General features: G+C 40.8%; 1 long non-coding RNA gene across 1 annotated transcript in view; it reads right to left on the reverse strand.

Moving 5' to 3' along the window:
* Positions 1-8,574: 8,574 nt before the first annotated feature.
* The window catches only part of LOC117951397, a 14,967-nt gene continuing 6,670 nt past the window's right edge, over positions 8,575-16,871 (reverse strand). Inside the window, exons 2-3 of the long non-coding RNA XR_004658162.1 lie at positions 13,453-13,460; positions 8,575-8,651 (exon numbers count right to left, since the gene is read on the reverse strand). This is a non-coding gene — a long non-coding RNA (uncharacterized LOC117951397). The remainder of the gene's footprint in view (positions 8,652-13,452; positions 13,461-16,871) is intronic.

The following is a 16,871-nucleotide window of genomic DNA, read 5'->3' on the forward strand; positions in this document are numbered from 1 at the left end:
CCCAATGATTAATCTAGCAAACATCACACTTATTCTTTAGAAAGATAAACCACCTGATATCTGCGGCTAATTTAGACCCATTAGCCTTATTGGTGTGGATACTAAATTGCTTTCAAAACTGCTCACAACAAGACTAGAAAAGTTCCTGCCATCTTTAATAGATCCAGACCAGACTGGAATTTTACAGAACAGACTCTCTCTCACAAATGTGAGGAGACTATTTAATGTGATACAAATCAGACAAAATGTATGGGAATTGCTGTATCCTTAGAAGCCGAAAAGGTATTCGATAGGGTAGTGTGAATACTTGTTTGATGCACTGGAGAGGCTTGGGCGGGGCGGCCCCGTCTTCATTGCTCTTTGCGTTGGCACTTGAGCTTTTGGCCGAGGTAATTAGGCAGCACAGAGACGTGCACGGGATGACAGTGGGAGGAACAGTTCATAAAATTGCACTTTATGCCGATGACATGCTGTTGTTACTGACAAAACCTGACATATCAATACCAACTCTTCTCTCTATTATCTAGGAGTTAAGCTCCTTCACAGGCTACAAGATCAACTATGGCCAATCCGAGTCTATGCCATTGGGTGGTCCAACTGATTTGTCACTATCTACCAACTGTCCCTTCAAACTGTCTCGCACAAGCCTCACCTACCTTGGGAAAAAAATTTCACCAAACTTGACTGAGCTGTGCAAGCTTAACCCCAGGTTGTTATATCGCCTACGAGGCTTGGGGCTGCCGAACATAATTCTTTCCAACTGGGCATGCAACGCTCGCTTTCTGTGGGAATGGATACATGCTCATCTTGAGTCCAAGCCCTGTCTGGATTCATGGTCCTCTCTGCCATCCTCACTATGAGGCTTTGTCATGAGCGATAAGAAAATGCTACGTAAGGATTTCAAGAATAACCTGATTATATACAACAATTTTGGCAGGAAATCTGTAAATACTTAGACAGAGGAAGTTATGCATCATTCTTAACCCCTATTACAAGGAACCTGGATTTCCCCCCAGATCGCCATCCCAATATTTTTGATATGTGGCATGGCAATGGGGTGATTTGATATTGGATATTTGTACCACAATAGGATATCAATGACTTTACAATAACTGCAGTCCAAACTCAGTAGCCCTAAAGAACATCATTATGGTTTTCTCTGGGTCAGGCACTTTGTTGGATCCAAGACCTTATCCCCCCCTGATCTAGTCATGTTTATAGATGTAGAGAGTTTCCTTATTCCCCACAAAGCATCACACGTTTTATCTCTTCCTTGTATGCATTGCTATACTCTCTTAGTCCAGGTGATATTGCATAGGAATCGGAGAAAGATCTCGACAGGGAGTATATTGAGGATGACTGGCAGGAGACCATTGTAGTATTTAAATCCACCTTTAAATGTAATAGATTGAGAGAGACACAGTATAAAATATTACACCGTCTACACATAACTCCATAAATATTAAATAAGAAGGGCCGTCAGGTCTCACCTTTGTGTAATAAGATTTGAACATATTGTCATTTCTTCTGGCAATGCAAATTGATTAAAAGATTTGTCTTCTCTCGTACTATGGTTGTCAAATGATGTATCTCTGCTTACTTTTGTAAAATACGGGCGCTGTTGTGACTATTGCTACACAAATGGACAATGTGTATGTATGTTGAGCAATATGGAGCGAGGCTCTAGTATGTACTTTTAAGATAAGGGGGGGGGGGGGCAGTAGTGAGACATTTTCTTGCTAAGAATAGATGGATGGCAATATACAGTGCGGAAAATAAGTATTATAACACAGCTATTTTGCAAGTTCTCCCACTTAGAAATCATGAAGGGGTCTGAAATTGTCATTGAGGTGCATGTCCACTGTGAAAGACATAATCTAAAAAAAAATAAACACAAAACAGAAATCATTTTTTTAAATCTATTTATTTGTATGATACAGCTGCAAATAAGTATTTGAGCACCTGAGAAAATCAATGTTAATATTTGTTTGCTTACAGAGGTCAAATGTTTCCTGTAGTTTTTCCACCAGGTTTGCACACACTGTTGGAATTTTGGCCCACTCCTCCACACAGATCTTCTCTAGATCAGTCAGGTTTCTGGGCTGTTGCAGAGAAACACGGAGTTTGAGCTCCCTCCAAAGATTCTCCATTGGGTTTACGTCTGGAGACTGGCTACGCCACGCCAGAACCTTGATATGCTTCTTACAGAGCCACTCCTTGGTTATCCTGGCTGTGTGCTTCGGGTCATTGTCATGTTGGAAGACCCAGCCTCGACCCATTTTTAATGCTCTAACTTAAGGAAGGAGGTTGTTCCCCAAAATCTCACAATACATGGACCCGGTCATCCTCTCCTTAATACAGTGCAGTCGCCCTGTCCCATGTGCAGAAAAACACCCCCAAAGCATGATGCTACCACCCCCATGCTTCACAGTAGGGATGGTGTTCTTGGGATGGTACTCATCATTCTTCTTCCTCCAAACACAGTTAGTGGAATTATTACCTAAAAGTTCTATTTTGGTCTCATCTGACAACATGACTTTCTCCCATGACTCCTCTGGATCATCCAAATGGTCATTGTTAAACTTAAGACGGGCCTTGACATGTGCAGGTTTAAGCAGGGGAACCTTCTGGGACATCCATGATTTCTTAGTGTATTACCAACAGTAACCTTGGAAACGGTGGTACCAGCTCTTTTCAGGTCATTGACCAGCTCCCCCCGTGTACTTCTGGGCTGATTTCTCACCTTTCTTAGGATCATTGAGACCCTACGAGGTGAGATCTTGCATGGAGCCCCAGTTCAAGGGAGATTGACAGGCATGTTTAGCTTCTTCCATTTTCTAATGATTGCTCCAACAGTGGACCTTTTTCCCGTAGCCCTTTCCAGCCATGTGGAGGTGTACAATTTTGTCTCTAGTGTCTTTGGACAGCTCTTTGGTCTTGGCCATGTTAGTATTTGGATTCTTACCGATTTTATGGGTGTTTTTATGCAGCTAACAATCTCAAACAGGTGCATTTAATTTAGGATAATAAATGGAGTGGAGGTGGACATTTTGAAGGCAGACTAACAGGCCTTTGAGGGTCAGAATTTTAGCTGATAGACAGGTGTTCAAATACTTATTTGCAGCTGTATCATACAAATAAATAATTAAAAAATCATACATTGTGATTTCTGGATTTTATATTTTGGATTATGTCTCACAGTGGACATGCACCTACGATGAAAATGTCAGACCCCTCCATGATTTCTAAGTGGGAGAACTTGCAAAATAGCAGGCTGTTCAAATACTTATTTTCTTCACTGTATATGTATTTGTATGCGTATGTATTTACTGTATATTTTTTGCCTTTTTGTAACTGACACGATTGCAAAATGCATAACTTCTGTTACTGTTAAAAATCAGTAAAAAGATGTTACAAAAAAAGAACCAGCTGGATCAAAACAAAAACTAGAACCTTGGTTTGACTTTCAGGTGTGAAAAGGCCCTAAATTACTCACACTTGGATCTTAACATTATACTGGAGGGACGTTTCTAGATAATGTCTGAATAGCTTTCACAAGATACATTCACTACTATTTGCTGGATAAAAAACCCACCTTCCAATGGTGGGAATATATTGGTACACTTGATTTCTTACATTTTTCTTTTTACTTGCTACCTTTACAACACTGTAGACTAAAAACAGTCAATAGCCCTCAAAACATGTTCGACCCTCTTGCCCTGTCCTCTTATTATTAGCTGACCCAGTGGTTGTAACTTCAGAGAATCCCAAACACCGTTCTAATCAGCAGGCCAACACGTTCTGCTCTCCGGTTAGACAGCCTGAAGGAAGGGTCAGGTAGGGCTAAAGAGCATATGGCATTAGTATGCAGGCTACCTCTGCTGCTTCTGTCTTTTTTCCCTTTCCCTACCCTTACCTCCTCCTATCCTCTTGTTTTCCACTGCCCCATACCTCCCTCTCTAATTTATCTCTCTCCTTCATCTTTCCTCCTCCCTCATCTCTGTCTGACAGTCAGTGAGCTGTGCAAAGTAATTTTCGGAAGCCATTTTCACTTCCCAGGAGAGGCTCCGAATTGTAAAATTTGCATTCACTGAAGAACAATAGAGAGCATCGGTTGAGAAAATCTAACTTTCTTGAAAAGATTATGAAAACAGAAGAAAATAGCCAAGTGTTTTGTGGGTGGTAGTGAAGTGTAATGGGAGGAGGGAATACAAACATGTTTTTTTCTGCAATTTAGAATGGAAAATAGTTTTTCTTCCTGATTTAATAAACATGGTTTTAATAACAAATATGATCATCTCTGCACTGGTCTCACCTCCGCCTTTATAGCCTTCAATACAATCCAGTATTGTTCTCCCAGGTTTCTAAGGCCCCAGAAGGTGTGCAGTGATTATTCATGATATACCAAAAGGATGCGCTTCAACCCCCTTGTTTTTCCTGTGGAAGAAGAAATCAAAAATGACAGCAATATGAATGAATTTAGCAGTCTTACGAGAATGCAAAGGATTTGGCGTTAGTTTCCTTTTTCAAAGACACCACCATTCCAGTATCAGTACATCAAAAACCCTATGTTTGGTTTAACAAAAAGAATCTTGGGTCAACCCAACACCAAGACCAGAAAGCTGTGCTATGGACAAAACGAATTTAGGCAAAGCTTGGTTTATGGTTGTATGTAGTGAAGGCAGTATGACACTGAAGCTTGAAAAATTGCATTTGGTTTGTAGCAGCTTGTACAGTGGCAATCATTAGTTTGTTCACATTTATTCTCATTAGTATGGAAGCTACAGTGAAGGTACTGCGGTACATGACGGCTCCACCGCTGGAAAGATCTGAAGAACCACTGGATTATTGATAAATCATGAAAATGTGTACCCTCACCTTTTTATACTTGCATAAACTTCTAAAAATGTGGAGAGGTTGTGAGCAAAAAATGAAACAGGCTCAGCCCAAAAAGTGTGGAAAAAATAATGTTAATTAATAAAATAAATTAATAAAAAATTGTTGAGTGTTCCCTATCCCACATACCCCCTGGCCATAGGTACACAAGCACACCCAACTTGTGCCATATTTTCTCAGCCCATCCTCTGTTTCCCAATACCAATACACAAATTCATCAGTCTTTATTTTAAAAAGAATAATATCCCAATGTTAGTATACGTGTGTGTCACTAGTGAAAAAGCCTCCTGTCCACTATGTTGTCGGGATAATTTAGATGCAGCCTTGGCACTTCACCAGGCGAGGTTGCAATTACTGAAGCTTCTAGTAATGAAGCCATTTTCAAACCAATTCTTCTAAGTGGTTCAGTGCTTCACCAAAGCTTCATTTGCCCATCACTAGTTGTATGTACTATGCACGTAAGGGAGTTTTGGGACCTTAAGTCAAAGCAGACTTTACCCTCCCTCCACCAGCAATACATTTTTCTAGGACCCTCCAAAATGAATGGGAAAAAGGTATGACCCTCCCTAACAATGTATATGTGCCTTCAGTACGGTTGTGTGCTTGGTAAAGATGTACATATAGCCACTGTTTGTTTTTTTACAACCGTGATAAACATGATTATACCTCCGCTTACTCATGTTACATATCACACTCCACTTTTATGGTGGCCATTTCAGTAGATAGTAGAAACTTTATAATTGACGACCACATTATTTGTTTTCTATTAAAAATGCATATCTATTATGTGACTTACAACTTTTGGAGACTGTGCTTTAGGGCTTGACCTCCAACATCCTAATATTGTCCTTTAACACTAATGGCTTATAGGAAAGAAATCGTCAGAGCATTTTTTTCTTTCTTTTTTCATTAACATTGTTGTGGAAACACACCAAGCATAGAAACTAAATGCACACTACCTGCGCTACTGCATTACTTCAAATACTAAGTTACCCCTCTAGTAAACTAGTATTCACATGAAATAAAACAATAAAACATTGAGACCATTCGACACATTACACTGGGTAATAACAAGCTCTGTCAATGTGGGCGGGGGCGGGGGCGGGCCCGCCCAATCAGTGTCAATCAATTCTGTCCACCTTTATAGACCCCACTGTGAGCTGTGGATTGTTGGATCAGAAGATTTGCGGACAAGATCTTTTAATCACGTTTATTTCCCTAATTGTTTGTTTAAATAATTCAATACACATATCCATTATAAGATTAACTGGAACCTGTGGTTTTTCAATGTTTTAAAGCTCAACAGGAGACTGCGGGTGCAAGCTTGCTGACCGGGCTTTCACTCACACACACCGGCCACTAAGCAGGCAGAGGAGAGGGAGAGCATTGCCAGCCCAGAAAGATACCCGACAGCCTTTGACAGTCTTGTAAATAAATGATAACATGTATATCAGATCTTTTTCTATCATAGGTGCTGATTTATGTTTTTCTCCGTGGACGCACATCCTTTAAAAAAAAAAAAAACATTAGGAAATGGACAGCAGCTAACACGAACAAACACACCTATTAACTCAATAGTAAAGCCGTAAAGTAGGCTATCTTTCAACTCAGGACAGCGCCACTCCTCACAAATACAGGCAGGATTGGAGATGAGAAGTTTAACTGACACGTAACCGCGATCAGGGCGCTGCTCAAAGTTTCAAAGTCAAAATTCAACTACAAAGTTGAATTTCAAAAGGAACAAGCAACTTTGAAATTTTGCTGGATACGAAGGTGGGTGACCCTCCCCCCTAGACTAAAAAACGTTGTCCCCTCAACAAAGAAAAAAAAGACACGACCCTCACCTATTTTCCTTTGGTGGTCCATTCCATAAATACCAAACGGTCCCTAACCTTCACAAAATGTTAATACACGTCAGGGTTACATCAGAGTTAGGCAGGTAACAATGGTAAACCTATTTGAGGTGTGATTCACTCAGATCTTTAACCTGAGTCTTTAAATTGACACACAAAGTCTCTCTAGTTTTATTAACTCGCATAAGTCCTACTACAATTCATTCCAAATGATAACACCACTACACACAAACCTCTTGCAACATTAGCTATCACTTTTCCCGGCCATCTTAGCTGCAAAAAGCTTTACAACTTACAATTTCGTGGGCAATAACAACTCCTCAAGTCAACTCAAGCGACTGAGTGAGCAGAGAGACAGTCCAACCCGTAGACTAAGAGCCAGAAGCTTTCAGAACATGGGAGTCACTCGAGAACTCACAAGCCATCAAAAGCTTGCGAGTAATTGAGGACTCGCGAGTTGTCGATGCTTGTGTAAATCAGTCACTCCGGTGATTCAGCCGGCTTCGTTCGTGTAACTCAGAATCAAACTTGCAATCCCTGCGCCTATTTTTGTCTTCCTTTGGAAGATTGTTTTAAGTTGCCTCATGTTGTGCGGGCTCATTAAAATTGCCTTATTTACCATTTGTTTTCTGTCCCAAGTTTATTATTTCAAACTGTTTGTCCGTCACCCCTAGTCAGCTTTGGGTCGCGACAGTTTTTGGGGGCTTGTCCGGGATATTTTGTTTGCACGGTTCTCATTGTCTGTTGTGGTAATACGTTTTTCTGTTTGGAAAACTGGGTTGGACTTTCTGGCTCAGTAGTTTCTGGTTTGAATCCTACTTACAGAATAGGGATTACTCTGTGTCAATAGGTAATACATCTGAATTTACAAATATGATGTGCGGAGATCCGCAAGGCTCTATTCTGGGGCCTCTTCTGTTTAACATCTACATGCTTCCACTGGCTCAGATTATGGAAAACAACAAAATAAGTTACCATAGTTATGCGGACGACACACAAATTTACACAACGTTATCACCAGGGGACTATAGTCCGATACCAAAACTGACTAAGTGTATTAAACAAATTAACGGCTGAATGTGCCAGAACTCTGACCTGAATTTTAACAGCCACATTAAGACAATACAAAGTCAGCCTATTATCACCTTAAGACTATATCAAGGGTTAAAGGACTTATGTGTCAACAGGATTTTGAAAAACTTGTCCATGCTTTCATCTTCAGTAGACTTGACTACTGTAATGGTGTTTTTACAGGTCTCCCTAAAAAAAATCAATCAGACAGCTGCAACTGATTCAGAATGCTGCTGCTCGGGTCCTCACTAAGACCAAGAGACTGAATCACATCACTCCAGTTCTGAAGTCTTTACACTGGCTTCCTGTGTCTCAAAGAATTGATTTCAAAGTACTTTTGCTAGTTTATAAATCACTCAATGGTTTAGGACCAAAATACATTTCTGATCTGCTACTACACTATGAACCACCCAGACCTCTCAGGTCATCTGGGACAGGTCTACTTTCTGTCCCCAGATTCAGAACTAAACAGGGTGAAGCAGCATTCAGTTTCTATGCTCCTCATATCTGGAATAATCTCCCAGAAACCTGCAGATCCGCTGCCACTCTCAGTTCTTTTAAATCAAGGCTGAAGACCTTTCTTTTTGATGCTGCTTTTCTTTAAATGACTGTTCATTTCTCTAATGTTTAATTTATTATGCTGCACTGTAACTTTTATTCTTGTGTTTTATGTTTTTAAATGTTTTTATTTTTAACTGTCTATTCGTGTGTTTTATCGGTTTTTAATGCTTTTGACAATTGTGTTTTATCTATTTAACTGATTTTGTGAAAAGCACTATGAATTGCACTGTTGCTGAAATGTGCTATACAAATTAAGCTGCCTTGTCTTGCCTTGTTGATATTTGTATTAGTCATGTGTGCTGTCTCTGTGGCTGGTTTGTGATTGTGAAACTGCTTCCTCAGTCCAGATAGGGTAGTTTCCAGCTGGGCCTAATCAGCCTTTCCTTTGGACACTAGTTTATTGTTTTGCCTTTTTGTTTTCGGCGGCAATCCTGGGCGGAGACGGGGTTCTCCTAAGGGTCCTGGCGTTTCAGGGTTTCGGCCGCTGATGTGTTACCTGTAAGTTTCCTCGAGCCTGGCACGGCTGCTGTGTGACCTGCTCTGAATCAAACTTGCAATACCTGTTCCTATTTTCGTCTTCCTTTTGAAGATTGTTTCAAGTTGCCTTGTGCTGTGCAGGCAAAATAAAATTGCCTTATTTACCGTTTGTTTTCTGTCCCACGTTTATTATTTCAAACTGTTTGCATCCTCCACCCCTAGGCTACTTTGGGTCGTCCCAAAAACTGCGGGCTCCAACTCGGGGCTCGGCTCTCAGACAACTCAGGAGTCCTTGATGGCGTTTAAACTCTCGCGTGAGTCAGTCAATTGCGCAAATCAGCCGGCTATGAGTGGATCTGTAGCAGGCGAGTGAGCGAGCAATCTCAGAGTAAAGCAGCTCAGCAACAAAAGCCATTCTTTCACTTCTGAAATAATACAGTGTTCTGCACGTAGCCTAGCTAGGCTTACTTATCGTTTGATGCAATTAGGTCAAGCATACAGTCGATTGAAAAACAGTTTTTGTATTCCTAAAAAAAAAACGATGCAGGTGACTCGCACAACCCGGTTCAGTTTAGTGAGTGACTCAGAATAACACAAATCCTTCAAAGGAGCCGGGTTAGCCAGGCCTAAACAAGAGACTCCGTTGGGACTTAAGAACTGACTGGTCAGCTTGGACTGCTTGGGTTTCCAATGGTAGGAAAAATTGTTGATTTTAAAAGCAGAACCTGTTCTCATTCTCAACTCAGGACCCCTTCTTGTCACTTTTCTATGCACAGGTTAGCATTAGGAGCTAAAAGATGAGACTCCCAAACTGAAAAACGTGGGTAATATTGTGAATTGAGTTGAATTGAATTTAGGAGACAATCCTGGTTTGGGTTAAAATAAGTAAGTCAACATAAATAAGTCAGAAACTTTTGGTTTCCCGGGGGACATGTTTCCTGGGTGAAAGTCATGTGTTTGTTTGACCCGTCCATGCAGCCCAACACCCTCCCTACTCAGACTTTGCAGACAAATGCTCCTTATATTGGGTCACAGAGTAGTTTCTCTGAGCGCTTAATATTTAGGCAGATTGGTTGAAAGCCCGGTCTGTGTCATACAGACACAAAAGGGTGCCTTGTCTGTTGAAATCTGATGCCAAGGGCAGTGACACAGCATTAGTATATGATAACCTGGGAATGAGAATGGTCTGAAAAGTAACACCAAGGAAGTTGAAGATGTCTTTTTCTTTAGTAACGCCAATAATGCTTGATCCTCTTTATAGATCGAAAAAAACAATGAGTTATAAGAATTTTACATGTATCACAATTTACATCATAGGTATCTACAGCGGGACTTCTGTTAACCCCTTCTGTTATGTTGAATAGGGAGGCAGTCGAGAATGTCAGTCAATTCAAACAATGAGGAATGCTTACAAGGTTAACAAGATTAGAGAACAGCTACATAGATTTGAGACAGAGATTTAACTTGGTGCCATGCATCAACATCAACTAGATGATCTAGAGGTACCTAGATCAGCCACCGCGGGACCATCAGACAAAGATTTGGCTAAGAAATCTACGTAGGCCCACAGTCTCTCCAGTAATAAATTTGTTTTTAAAGATTTTTGGGGGGGGCATTTCAGGCCTTTAATGAGAGGACAGCTGAAGAAGTGAAAGGGGAGAATGTCATGCAGCAAAGGGCCACAGGTTGGAGTTGAACCTGTGTCCACTGCGTCGAGGAGTAAACCCCTATATATTTACACACACCTCTACCAACTGAGCAATCCGGGCGCCAAGAGGAGAAGATAATTTAACTCCCACCACCAGCAGAAGCTCGTCCATACAGACTCAATCGTACATTGGTTTGTGAATGTTTGATGTCTTGTATTCTTTGGTTTTATTCTTTTGATTGAATTTTTTATTTTTTTAAATCTTTTTACATATTTAAGAAATAAACAGTGACAAATAAGTATTCTGTGGTTTTATGAAGTATTTTAGTATTTTCACGTTTATTCTCAATAAATTTCATTAAAAGTGTAAACTCTGGCTACTGAGGACAAATTTCCGTTGCATGCGGTTTAGTTGACAAAAAACTTTTATCTTTATCAATTATAAAGGAAAAAAGCCAAGATTTTGGGGTGAGCTTGTCAGAAAACACTTTTAGGATCAGACGGATTAAACCTCATAATGGGATGCTAACATGAAGACAGAGGAAACGCCGCTTCTGCTTAGCCCGGGCATTCTCTTTTTCAATTAACCTTAGTTGAGATGTTTAGTTACTTCTACACATCCTGGTTCAAATTCAGGCAGATGCAAAGGAAGTTATACAGAAAATTTAGAAAAGTATAAAGAGAATGAGGAGGAGGAAACACAATAAGAAACAGTTGGTGCAACGTCTTTAGTGTTCTCTGTAGCATCTGAGTCCTGTCTCGCATTGGATAATCAGAGGGTTTGGCAAGGAGATAATGTATCATAGTTGAAGGCAGGAAATATGCTTGTAGAGGATCTCTCATAATGTTATCAAATCACAACAGATGGATGGACAGATGGAAGGGGATGTAGCAGACAATATTAACAAGGCAGAAGAATATTCAGGATCAAAATGACTTGGATTGGTCTTGTAGCATCATTACACATTAATTTTCATCTACGCAAGGAAGGATTGTGGAAATGGTGCACTGTGCCTTCTTCGGTATGTGTAGTGTACTTTTCTGTGTATTGTCACCTGGACCAATGTTTTGCATTTTTGATTATTTTAAATTGGATCTAGTGCTTATGCATAGGCTGTTCTCAGAATCTCTTTGCTACAAGCAAGAGCAAACTTTGAGCATTAGAAATGCGGTTTGTTTTTTTTCATCAAATTTTTTCATTTAAACAAATAAGAAAAAGTGCAAAACATTGGTCTAGATGACAATATACAGAAAAGTATAAGACAATGGGACCAAACACACTCGGAGATAGAAGAGAGAAGGCTGTAGCACAAATCTACAACATGGACTTCAAGGATTCAGCAATGCTGAGCCAAGTGTCCAATATAGCTCCATTTATACCACATCCAAAAAGGAAAGGGTCCATGTACGAATAGACGATTCATGAGGTGGTTTCTCTTGCACATTTTAGAGAGCTGAAGGGCTGACAGATAATTCAGAATCAAAACATTAACAGTAACAGGTACAGTATTATTAATCAGTGCAGATATTTTGGGTGCAATTTTGTTCCAGAACGGACCAACAGGAGAGCAATCCTAGATCATGTGAAGATATTTACCTTAAGCTTTTACTGGGCAGAACATGCATAAAGGCCAGTTAATTACCTTCGTGTGATGTATTTTCACAGGGATGAGATATGTCCTACGAATTAAATCAGGGTGTATCTGTTGATAGTCTGAATCGATACTCAGGCCTTGGCAATCGTGTTCCCAGATCCTCTTAATAGGAAGCCCAGAGAGACCAGATATCACCACAAACTGATAAAGACTTGATACCATACCACAGGTTTTTGGCTGCATAGTATATAACTTCCTGATAGGATGTATGGGCAAAGGCCTCTGCCAAGGGACGCCTTATGCCTTGAGTGCTCACCTTTATTGAAGGTAAAATGAAAAAGAGGAACTTGGTAGATTGAATGAGTCAGAAAAGGGTCCAAAGCCACCTTGCTAAAAATGTCTTTTCGACAATAAACCCCCCATCTGTTCCCACTGTGGAGCTGTAGGCCTCCCAGCAATCAGGAGTTTTGTATTGTTGAACAATGGAGAAAATGTGTCCCAGTTACAAGCTACATGGAAATATTTTTCAGCCAATCTTGAAGTTTTGATAAGATGAGAGATAATGGGACCAAAGCGTAGCTGGCACTGTTTTTTAGAGTTATTGGCTAAAAGAACGTCATGGCCAAGGCTCTGTCATAGCACTTTCTAAGGTACGCCAGCAGACATCTATATCTTGCCTGAACTAGGTAAGGAGGAGTCTTAACACAAAGGGCCAAGAATAATGTTTAAAGTTGGGAACTGGGAGGCCACCATCCTCTTTCCTCCTCTGTAAAGTAGAAATCTTAAGTCTTTCATCCCAACAATGCAGATGTTGCATCTTCGGTTTATATCCTCCATATCTGCTAACTTCACCTCCAGCTCTTGAAAAGCGTGGCCATGGCTATCATGAATACTTAAGTTGCTTTCGACGGTAGTTTTTAGATTGTCCACATCAGATCAGATCGAGCACAAAGTGATAGAATATCTGAGTTGGACCCATATAACACAACTATTTGGCAAGGATTGGGCCAGGAGCTACACCTTAAGCCACCATCTCTGTTGGGCGGATCATGTGACTATCCATGCTGAAAGTTTTGTAGAAAATTTGGATGATGCAACAGGCCAGGCCTGCTCGGTTCTTTCGGGGAATGATTGTAAAGATTTACAAAGAATATGTTTGTTTATATAATGCTTTGAGACTGATTGTTGGGGTTTGCTATGGACAAAATACAAACGATGATACACTGGGGAGAGCAAATTATGTTTAACTATGTATCCAGCTAATTTAAATAAGATTGCATTGGAGCAGTAGATCCCTGCCTCATCTTCTTTGTCTAATACTCACTTGAAATCCCACCACTGGGCCGACCACTTTTTTTTCTCCGGATATTTCCCAGATATGCAAAGTTCCTGTACATGGTAGGATTTGAATGCATATAGCCGCATGACCTCAGCATTTGACAGGTTGCTTGCATTTAGAATTCCATTTGTACATCAACTAGCAGCACCACAATCATGTCTAGAAAGTGGAAAACCAAACGGTGATAACACTTTTTGGATCCGATTCTGATCCGCTAGAGTGCTATAAGAGAGTCGGGGAGGTCAACATCTCCCACGCGCAGATTAAAGTCTCTGACAACAGCTGGATAGGGGACATTAATGATCGGCTTAATTCTTCTGTCCCACCATTGAACAGGAGTGACTGGGTGTGCTGCCACATAATCGTTCAGTAGGGTCACTGAGTGGTTGTCATACCACTTGACAGCATGCAAAGTGGTATCGCCAACGATGGGAAGCCCTTGACGAGCTAGCTTGTAGTGGGACATTAGTTAACCTGTTGTCAAAGTATAGCTTGTAGTTTTTGTGTTGTTATGCTATGGTTGAGCGGGGCGGAGGACAACATTCCCACTGGCTCCTATTTCTACCACCTGGGGGCTGCCCTACTTTCCCAGTGTACACTTCAGTGTTTTGTGGAATACCCTCGGAGCCAGCCAGGACCATAACCTTATTCCCCCATTTTATAGGCTTCTTTGGCAGATATTGCTCCAGGTGATTGCATCCCTTAAATGAGACCATTTGCTCATCAACACTTAGCTTCTCTGACATGTGTGGCTCTCTGGTTTGGCATTCATTTTAGAGACAAGATGAGTAATCAGAGGCTGGATCTTGAATAGCTCATCAACATTGTCATGAGATCGAACAGCATGGTCATCATTTTCATTGAATTGCAGAAATGGCTTGATGCACCAAAACATGTGTGTTGCCGGGAACCCAAACAAGGACATGTACAAGACATTGCCAAAAAACTGCTCCAGTTCAGATGTGGTTAGATTAAGTGGCTTGTTAAGAGCAATCTGTGCTGCGTACAAATTTGACTGCTCCACAATGATTCCAAGTATATCATCTGGGAATAATGAATTGAAGGAGAATTTCGGCCAGTTTTCATTTTAATCTTGATCGCTATAAATATCTAAGTACTTTTGATTGAAAACCCCCCCGACATGAATTGGTGCAAGCAGCACTGAGTATCTGCAGCTACGTGTACAAGCTTCCACTGAGCTAAAACGGCAGTTAACAGGGTACCTTTTAGAGCCTTAGCTAACACATAATACAATTAATATGTCTGTAAAACATGAACAGGGCCCTTAAGTACCATCAAGATGCGTTTTCAACTCAGACATTGTTTTAATTCACCTACCCTGTCTTGTTTTCAGTGGTGCTTGCCTGGTTAGGTGCTTAAGCTAGCTGTTAGCTGCTATTGATAAATGTGTTCAGCCAATGGGAGGGCAACCGCTCTACCACTGAGCCACAGCCGCCCTGCATTATGATTGTGAAAACCACAACGCAGTAATTCTGTGTGTATTTGTAGGTCATCCATTTTGTGTGTGATCGATGTGGTGTTGTTGAGTAGGAGGCTTGGCAGTGTCAATCTGTATCCTAGATTTGTTAGCTTGGAGCAGCTGCTTCATCAGCCTGTTGCACTTCTCTGTGTGGTTCTTTCCAACTCTTGTGAAGCAAGTTCTTCGTCTGTATTCTTGGGTTCGATTAAATAAGGAAAACCATCAAACTCAAAAGGCTCTTCCGTGTGTTGTATATCTGCTATATTCTCCTAGTTACATTACTCCAAGCTTCTTCCCATGTGAACAACTCTGAACAACTTCACACACACGATCTCCACGCTGTTAGCTACCTTTTCTGCTACAACTGGAAACAGCGCAATAACACAGCTAGCCTTCAGTGCAGTTATTAGCCATTAGCTGCTAGTGATAAGTGTGTTCAGCCAGGCTTTTGTGAAAACCATAGCATTTTAAATTTGTGTTAATTGTATTCATTTTGTGTCAAAGCAAAAAGAATTGTTTTAATAGTATAGCTTACACGGACAGATATTGTGCTAACTGTGTTAAGAGTTTAGGAAAGTTGCATTGAAAGAATTGTCATAGCAGTTGTAAAAAAACAACTGTAAACATGCCTTTAATTTAGAATTTGCTGCATATTAGATAGGGGTGATCCGAGTACCCGGCTGAAACGAGTATCCGGTATGGATAAAGCACTTTTGCCGAGTACAAGTATTATACGAGTAATATGAGTGACAGGGCTGCCAACTCTCACGCATTGGCCGTGAGACACACGCATTTGACTGGTTTCACACGCTCACACGCCACACCCCCGATTTCTCACGCTGAAGTGTCAACCCGGTCGGTCAATTTTCTGAAAGATGAGTTTATCTGTAGATCTACCTATTGAGCCACTCGTGATCAATTAGTTGTGCTTTCAGAGACTGTGAGGGGGTTCAAGAGCGCTCCCTGTCTGTGGAAGTTTCGAGTTGTCGCAAACTGAAAACATTTTTTTCATGAGCCATCCCAGGTGCATTTCCCCGGATTCAGGTATGAGCTCTGAGTATTACAGACCGTCCGTCGCTTCGTGTCCACTCGCTCTGTAACAATAGAGGTGAGCAGCGAGGCTGGTGGACCCGCTCTGCTGGGGGCAGTGACGCGTTGCATCCGTGTAGTCCTCCGATGATGCGCAGCGTACAGCCTCCTCTAAACTTTGTCAGAGACCCAAATGGGCCTCGGTGTCTGTCAGACGGTCTGCATGAGATCCACCATATACTTACAGCAGACTATATTACAACTCTCCAAATCTCGGACAACATGGATGGGAGGAGTTATATTTTTAATGTGCATAAAGTTGTAAACATGAGCAGAAATCTGATGAAGCAGATCTGAGCTATACTATACTCTATATATGGTACTGCAACGTTGGGCCACTATTGTGCTTCTATAACCTCTGTTCATCTCTAAATGTAACTGTAAATAATTCATTTAATGTTTCATAAAATGAACAAATAGTCTTTATTTTCCCCATTAAGTAAATACAGTAAGTGGGGCACAGAGGATGAGGGCCAAACATTACTGATCCTTGGCACAAAGGTTAAAGGATTAGAATTTATGCAAAACGGTGGTTCTCATTCTTTAGAATTTCAGTGGTCTTAGTTGATCCCTCAACATTAATTTAACTTTGGCTCCTGGACCTGTTCCCCAAAGACCCAAATCTTCTCAGCTGTTGCTGAAATATGCTACTGTCTCTTCATGTGGTTCATTATGTGTGGCACATTGTCTGTGTCAGTTCTTATATCATGAGAAGTTAATAATGTAAATGCTAAATGCCATAAAACCTGTTGATACTACAACAATACAAAGGCTCTTAACCCTACAGTTTTGCACATATCATGCAAGACTTGATTTTTTTTGCCCAAAACTCTCCAGAAAGTGCCATTTAATGGTTTATTTT

Source organism: Etheostoma cragini, chromosome 10 (genome assembly GCF_013103735.1).
Source record: "Etheostoma cragini isolate CJK2018 chromosome 10, CSU_Ecrag_1.0, whole genome shotgun sequence".
Classification (NCBI taxonomy): domain Eukaryota; kingdom Metazoa; phylum Chordata; class Actinopteri; order Perciformes; family Percidae; genus Etheostoma; species Etheostoma cragini.